Below are 8,947 nucleotides of genomic sequence, written 5' to 3' on the forward strand. Positions count from 1 at the left end.
GATTGCCTTCAGTGTAAATACGGACCAAGTAAGATTCGCTAACAATTCTTGAAATTTGCAGATTTCTCTCTCTCTCTCTCTCTCTCTCTCTCTCTCTCTCTCTCTCTCTCTCTAAGATACCGCTGGTGTTATAACACTTGGTGCTTTATTATAAGCTTTTATTTAGCTTACTTTTTTGTCTATTTGTTTGTTAGTCTTGGTCAAACCTTGCAATTCAATTTTCGACCTGTTCCCTTCGTCCGATGGACTTGAAATTTTGCTTGGTTACTCAGTTCCCGTGACAATACAACCTTCATGATAAGTAGGTCATCAGTGACCTCTAGTGACTCTACAGTGACCTCTCCCTGCATTTTAGGATTTGTGTGAAAACTCTTCGGTTATTTCATAACTTCTTTGACTCGGTAAATAACACTACAGGATTTTTCAAACCTTTTTATTTTGACAGGATATCAATTTCGTTACCTACAATAATAAATCGGTTGCAATATCTGCCAAAACTAAAAAGCAAAAAATAAAAAAAATATAAAAGTTTCTTAAAACACTTTTGTCAAATAAAATACACTAAAAAGTGGAAATACATTTTATTAGATAACAGGATTTTCTTAAAATTAAACATGTCTACAAAAATGAAACCGTGGAAGCCAAATATGACAGGAATTGCTAAAAAAAAAAAAATCTTTTCTTGTAGCATTTCCTTCCATGTTTAGCGCCCAAGCTTTTATTTTTATAGACATGATTAATAGTAAGAAAATCCTGGTGTCTCAAACAGTTTATTTTTCACTTTTTTCATATTTTTCACTTTTCTTTATATCTTTTTATTTATTCGTTTCATCAAGAATTCGACGGTTAGCGAAATATACGCATTAATTGCTGCTTTACTATATAAGCGATGTAGACTATCGGAAAAACAAGAGTGTTTTTTTGCTGAATTGTCCAAAAATGTTCCATATTAATGATAACGTTGGTCTTCATGAGTTGACCTGATAATAAACGTAATAAATAAATCTCAAGATCTTATGGGCAGGCAGCGTCAATGATCCTATTACTTCCCCCACGTTTTCCTTTTAATTTTATTAGACCAAATAATCATCTTAAGGCTTTCGCAATGTCAGAGAAAAATTATATTGGGAAATATGACTTCATTGTACTAATAAAACTTAACTGGTGTACGTCTCAAATTTTTTTATACTGTATATTTTAGTGGCGTTTATAATTTCGAAGGTGAATTTTTGTCTTGATTTTCCTTTATCGACATTATCTTTTTTATTGAGGAACGCCTTGTTACGACTGTCTTACCAAAAGTGGTGTTTTAACTCACCATTGTAAATATGTAAATTTCACTGGTTAAGAGATCCAGTTATATGTATGTGTGTGTATGTATATATTTATATATAACTTGATAGAAGGCTCAGAAAGTGTCGTTTTTGCTACTTCTTACTGATTGGTACTCTGAATCAGGCACCATTTTGAAAGAAGTGATAATCTAACCTCACCTTCGTTACCATCTAACTTAAAAGTCCGTTGGTTTCTTTCGTAATCTGATTCTGACACGAAGTAATTCAGCGTTCAAAACAGAATTCTTCGTCTGCCGTCCATCATTTCAATGTACGCAATTCAAGCAGAGCGTTCTCTTAAGTAGGGGAAAAAGTTTTTGTATCAACTTTTCCTTTATATTTATCAAAAGACTAATTACCTTTGTGTGATATCAGCAACAATCTTTATTTGTTTATTGAATAACGCTTTGGCTGAGAAAACTAGAGATTACACGTTAATAAGTTTCATATTCAGCAGTAAAACGTTTCAAGAAAATGTAACTAAAGTATCTTTTTCTCGAAAGTATCCAAGTTACCCTTTATTGTTTAGTTTTTCCAAGTTTTGCCGAGCTTTCCTGTATGTTGATTTTTTTGAATAAATAATTGCTAGTTAATAAGTCTGTATTTCATCAGATATAGTAGGCCTATCCTTCAATAATTTTATTTATGCAAAAATCATCAAACACTTCATTTATTACATTGCTGGATGTTTTAAAACTTCAGATGGTACAAGAAGAATCATACTCATGAACAAGAATGAAACATTGAAAATATCTCTTAATAGGAAGAATCTTCTATTGCTTTTTAATCTCTTTTATCAAAAGACAGAAATTCGCTGATGCTATGGCAGCTGGTGATCTTTTAGCCAAGAACATTAAGAAACGCAATTAAGAAAATGAACGTCATCTGGACAAAAGACAATTAATTGGGAGAATTTCTTCCGCTGGAATGAAAATGGCAATTTCAGCGCGAAAATGAGAACTCACATCCATTCCTTTCAGTCAGGCAATTTTCCTGATGTAATCTCTCTCTCTCTCTCTCTCTCTCTCTCTCTCTCTCTCTCTCTCTCTCTCTCTCTGCACCAGACCTTTATAACCAGTAAAGATTTTTATTTTTTTAAATAATTATCTTAGCAGAAGTTTTCATCATATATTTGTCCATTTTTTGATAACATCTATTGTGATTTTATAATTAGTTCACTCATACAATAACAAACGCACAGACACCGGTCACGCAAACACCACCGCAATCATATTCCTCTTGAGTGTGAATTATTCCCAGGGTAAAGTGAATTCTATTGTTAGTGATATTTGATGCTTAGTATTTGGAAGTATGAAAAGTCAATTGTGTATAGTTGAAAGCTTGCACACACACACACACACACACATATATATATATATATATATATATATATACTATATATATATATATATATATATATATATATATATATATGGGTATATGTATATATATATATATATATAGATATATATATATATATATATATATATATGTATATCTATATATATACCTATATATATATATATATATATTATATATCTATATATATATTGTTCAAAACTTTAAGCCAGAACCAAGGAAAGTAAGGCCTCTTTCACCAGTTTCAGTCACCCTTGTCTATATGCAAGTTGTCCCTTTGAACTCTAAGCCTCCATTCTCTAGAAAAGCTATCTCTTCTCCCATTGGCTGTCAGAATGTACCCCCCACAGGGATGAGGGCGTATCATACCAGGAGAAAATTTTAAAAGGGGCAGAGGCCAGCGGCTCGGCCTCAGAACTACCTAGAGCTCAGAGCACTCAGAGGCTCCCTACCTCGCCCTGCAGACCCCGCTTCACCCCTTTCTGCTCCCCTTTTGTTTCCTCTGGGGAAGTCCCAAGTATTTTTATACGTCCATAGTGCACAAAAACATCAAGGAGAAGACTACGTCCAAGCCCAGGATTTCCATGTACTGTGAGAGTAAATTCCAGTTCAGCCAAGGAATTGTTTTGCCTTTGTCTATGTTTCATTTCCATTTTTCCAAGGCAACTCCCCCCCCTCCTTTGTTTAGCTTTCTCATTCCCCCCATATTGGTTCAATGCTGTGGTTACTCCCCTTGCTATATTAATAAACATCCCCTAGTAAATTCAAGTAACGAAATAGTTCTCTCTCTGTAAATTCCCAGTAATTTTAATTTCCCCCTGAGTGGCCTGTAAACTTTTGATTGAAAGAAAGTAGTGTGAACATTCATTCGCCCTCGTGTGCCCCCCACCTTATGCCAGTGTCGCATCTCTTTGCAGACAAACACCATGCCTGATTTGGGTAGAAATTGGAAACCCTTGGAGCAAGACTTGCATTTTAATAACCCGTTTTCCCAAATTTCTGAACGCCGTGTCTGGTTGCCCCCAGCCACGTGTTTCCAGTGGATCAACCAATCAACCACCTTATTAGTCACTGGACCTCTGTAAATTAATGTAATTACAGTGCATTTAAAACTAAAGTCCAGCTTTTATCCAAATTCTTTCATCCTCAGTAATATCGGCCTTCTGCCATAGTCTTTTTTTGTTTTCTCTTTGTTGTGATCTCTCGTTCCTCCAATTAAGGCCAAATTTTTCAGTGTTACACTACATTTTCTAGGAGTGAACGAGCAGTTCAGAGTAATGGAGAAACGAATCTGAATTCTTTTAATATTTTTATGAGCAAATGAAAGAAAGGTTTCCCAATTCTCCACAACAGGAATAATGTAAATTTTATTTATTAGTTATTTGTGTAGAACTAGGTATTCTAGTTGGGCTATATAAAGTCGTACTGCCATTATAGCAATCGGAAATAGACCACATGTAGGCCGATAGACTAGAGCTCGAGAGAAAAATTTTAATGTTATATACCATTGCATAAAGCATAGAAGTTAGGGAGCAAAATTCAAAACGAAAATAGGTGCCATATTTTGTGAATTGTAAGTTAATCGCTAATCTCGCGTTATAAAGATATTTCATGTTTTTTAAGTGAATCAACGTGCTCTCTCTCTCTCTCTCTCTCTCTCTCTCTCTCTCTCTCTCTCTCTCAGCCGTTTGCAGGTCTAAACAGGATAGGATTTAAATCCCTGGCCACGTGTATACTTCAAACCATACCATTGCTCTGTTTATTAGCAAAGGAATAGATGAGTCAATAAGTAAGAAAAGAAAAAACAAAGTAAAGTGTTAGTGTAAAATTCTTAATGGTAGGATAAGCAAAATCAAAGGTAAACTTTTTTTTTTTTTCTGTGCAGAGAGTAATAATAAGGGCAAATACTTTTGCGTTTCAAACAAGGTCACATGTTACCCTTAGTTTAGCTTCCCCACTGTGACCTTGAAACACTTGTGATGCATGCCTAATTCTCTGGGGTTTTAAACTCGTGGACTCAAGGGTCTTAGGTTCGCGAGAGCTAGAAGTAAAAAAGGGGTTTGTGGCGAGGTGGTATATTTATGCAGGGTGAGAGATCTTTATCCCGGTTCTTCCTCTTCCCTTTAATGTATACGACCTAACGTTAAAATATGCATTCTGAGCAAAGCTATGTTGAAGGGAGAGATAGACCAGGGATTTGCATTGGCAGAAAGGGAAAAATAATTTTTATCCACTTCTCGTCTTTGTCCTCGAGACGATATATATATATAAAAAAAAGGGAGACCCCATATACATTTTATATTATCAACTGCATGGGTCACGTTTTTTCACGTTCAATTGCCGCAAAATTCGTGATCAGATTCTTTCTTTTATTTTACAAACATGTACTGGCACTGAGTTTCCACCTTCACGACATTCATTTGCCATGTTTTCAAGTTGAATTTCCGTGAAATTTGTGACCAGATTCTTTCGTTTTTATTTTACGAGCTGTACTCGCGTTGAGGTTCAGCATATATGAAATTTATTGCCAAATCCATTACTGGCGTCAAGTTCTCCGTCGAACTGTAAATTACAGAGATTCTACGGCGTGAAGTTTCCGCCGCGCTACACACCAGTTTGTAACTGTATTTGCAGGGATTTTACGGTCACCTTGCCAAGTAGCTTCGTTGAGTGCTCCGCATAACTCTGGGGACATTTGCAGTTTTGCACCTGCCTTCCATCCTATTATTCTCTGGGTAGATGGCCAGTAACGCAGCACTGGAGGAGGCTAAGGCCTTCACAGAAGCCGGAAGAGCCCTGGGGCTGGAGGGTGCAAAACTGATCAATTGGGTGAATGATAAGCTGAAAGAAGCAGCCCAAGAGAGAGCAGCCGAAAGGGAGAAGGAGAGAAGGTGAGAGAGGCACAAGAGAGGAGAGAAGCAGCTGAGAGGGAAGCACAAGAGAGGAGGGAAGCAGCTGAAAGAGAGAAGAGAAGTACAAGAGAGAAGAGAAGCAGCTGAAAGAGCATTCCAAGCAGCCGGAATGGAGAAAGAAAGAGCACATCAACTGGCTATGGCAGTCCAGAGTGCCACCCTGTCACCCCTGAGTGCCACATCCCCTGCGCCCCTCCTTCACACTCTCACCTCCACATCATGGGTGCCCTCATTAGGACTTGGGACGATAACGGACCCGACACCTGGCTCGATCATTTCGAGCAGGTGTTCGAGAACTTCAGTCCAACCCCTCAGGAAGTGGCCTTCCTCCTTGGCAAGCACCTCGCTGGCAAAGGGCGGACTGCATTCAAGGTCCTTCCCCTGAATGAGCAACAAGACCTCACCCTCGTCTGAGAGGCAATCCTTGGGGCTTACGAATTGACCCCAGACTGGTGGAGGCAGAAATGGAGGACTAACCAAAGGAGGCTAACCAAACATGGACAGATTGGGCAGCCAAAAAGACACCGGTATTCCAAATGTGGACGAAGGCATCCAACGCAACAACTGTTGAGGAGGTCTTAGAACTCTTTCAATCAGAGGACTTCCTGTCCTACGCTCCCCCTGATTTTGCCACCCACTTGGTGGACAGGGCCCCTAAGACTATTTTGGAGTGCTGTAAATGGGCAGACGCCTATGACACCCACCATCCGCTGCAGAGTTCTTTAAACAGGAAAATATGCCCGGCTCTCCCTCTCACTCCTGCTGCCACCTCTCAGCTTCCCCAGCGTCCCAATAACCCTCCTCGGAAACCTGTGTGTGGGCGTTGCAATAAAGCTGGTCACACCACGGAGAAGTGCCTCTCAAAGGTGGATCCTCCTCAGTAAGCTGCCGCCACTCCTCTGAATGGACTGCCCTATCATTATAATAAGAACAACGTCCATTACAACAGAAACAACAGGCCCAGGCCTGATTTTAGCAAGAGTTTCTGTGACTCATGCAAAATGCATGTGCACACTGCTGCCTGGGCGGGATGCCCCAATAAAGGTCCTGTTTCTGCCATTATGGCTGTGACGAATCCAGCAGCTCTAGGCCCTCCTGTTCAGGGCCCCGTATTTGTTGCACCTCCCAGAGGTCACTATCCTGCCCACCGGGTCCGAGCTGTCGACGACACTGGTGCGCAAGTACCCATCATCCGAGAGGATAAAATTCCTTATGGAGCTCAGGTTAATAGGCATCAGTTCATCACGATAGAGAGCCTCAACCACGTCAAGATGTTCTTACCTACTGTCCGGTTGAGAGTCACACGACCTCACCGTTCTAAGATATGTACCATGGCAGTAGCAACCTATATACCATGAGGTTATGATGTCCTGCTAGGACAAGATTTTAAGTCTCCTCCCATATCAGGGCCCCCACCCTTACATAGCTCCAGACCCGTTCCACGGGCCTTCAAGAACTACCTCTGCACAGTCAGTGCCACTTGAAGGTGCCAGGCAGTGCCAGGCTCCGTCCCTCATGGATGTTGAGCAACGTTCAAGTCCTTCCACTAAGCCAGGAACGGCCTCAGTGCCAGTGCCAAGGCAAGTCTCGAGTCTTCCTCCCGGAGCTCAAAGTCCCGGTCGCTCTCCCTCCGCTGACTTGGACCCACTACCCATGCCGGTAGTCAAGGAAGAGCAAATTCCAATAAGAATCCTCCAGGACACCCATGACCATAGTGGACTCTCCTCCAACGGTGCGGCCCCAGAGTCGGTCCTCCCAACAGGTAAGCCCATCCCGAATACCATTACCTCATCCAATTCCCCTCCATCAGTAATGGAGAGTCATTACCCCTCCCGGAGTAATGACTCTGCTGAATCCTATTTGGCCAAAGTACTCAGGGAACCGAGCCATGCAGCATTAGGCACTAGGACGAGTGCCAAGGCCCAAGTTGTCGCAGCAGTGGGAGCTGATGCCCCTGCGGAATCTTCAAAGGGATTGAATCATTCAAGGCCCCCAATGGCATCATCAAACAGACCTCGGAGAGGTCGAAGGAAGAAGGGAAAAGGGCATCGAAGTTTCCGAAGCCTTACAAGAGCCAATAGTCTCTCCGCACTAGTGCTGCTTTATTGTGTGTGTGTGTATAATATATATATATATATATATATATATATATATATATATATATATATATATATATATATATATATATATATATATATATATATATATATATATATATATATATATATATATATATATATATATATATATATATATATATATATACTATATATATATATATATATATATATATATATATATATATATATATATATATATGTGTGTGTGTGTGTATATATATATATATATATATATTTATATTCTATATACCTATATATTTAAACACTATATAGATATATTATATATATAATATTTATTATTATATATACCATATAATATATAATGCTTACCAAAAAATCACTGTAGATGCACGTGACTTCATAAATAAGCGAATACCACAGGAAAATAATAGTCAGAAATCCAAGCGCTTTCGTCTTTACTCAGACATCGTCAAGGAGTTAATGAAGTACAATTGAAGATAAAGGTCTCAGGTACAAAACAAGATCAAGAATACCAGATGGTTAATTGTCAAAAGGGTAAAAATTAAAAGAGATAATCCAGGATTATCGGATATCACACGGTCACAAACCTAACCGAAACTACAAAGTATCTTTACAGTCCAAAACATGTAAAAACTTAATATATTAATTTTGTTGCTTATATTTATCTACAACTTTTTTCATAATGAAAGCTTCAAGTTTAAATAAACCAAGACTTAAATTTAGAACATTTCTATTATTTGACTTGATGAAACAAGATTCAGTGATATTCCTTTTAACTGTGTCATTTCATGGGATTAAGGCTCTTGCTTGACTCCAGTTAATAGGATGGTCTAAATCTCTCATATGTACGAATAATACATTCGATATTTGCCCAGTTCTCACAGAATATTGATGTTGCTTGAGGCGTTGTGAAAGAGATTTACCGGTCTATACGTAATAGACTTTATCACACTTTTTGCAAGGAATTTCATATATGCAGCCTGGAAGATCTTTAGGAGAATTTTTTATTATTAAACTCTTGACATTAATATTACTGAAAATAACATTTATGTTAAATAGCTTTAAAATTCTAGGAATATCTAAAAACCTTTCATCATAGGGTAATTTTAGAATGTTATGCTTACTAAATTCAAGTTTGTTATTATTTTAATAAAATGTTTTTCTAGCTCTTTTCCATGCCACATCTATAAAAGTCCCTGCGTATTCAAGTTTCAATGCAATATCATAAATAGTTTTAATT

The sequence above is a fragment of the Macrobrachium nipponense genome, chromosome 14, assembly GCF_015104395.2.
Source record: "Macrobrachium nipponense isolate FS-2020 chromosome 14, ASM1510439v2, whole genome shotgun sequence".
NCBI lineage: Eukaryota > Metazoa > Arthropoda > Malacostraca > Decapoda > Palaemonidae > Macrobrachium > Macrobrachium nipponense.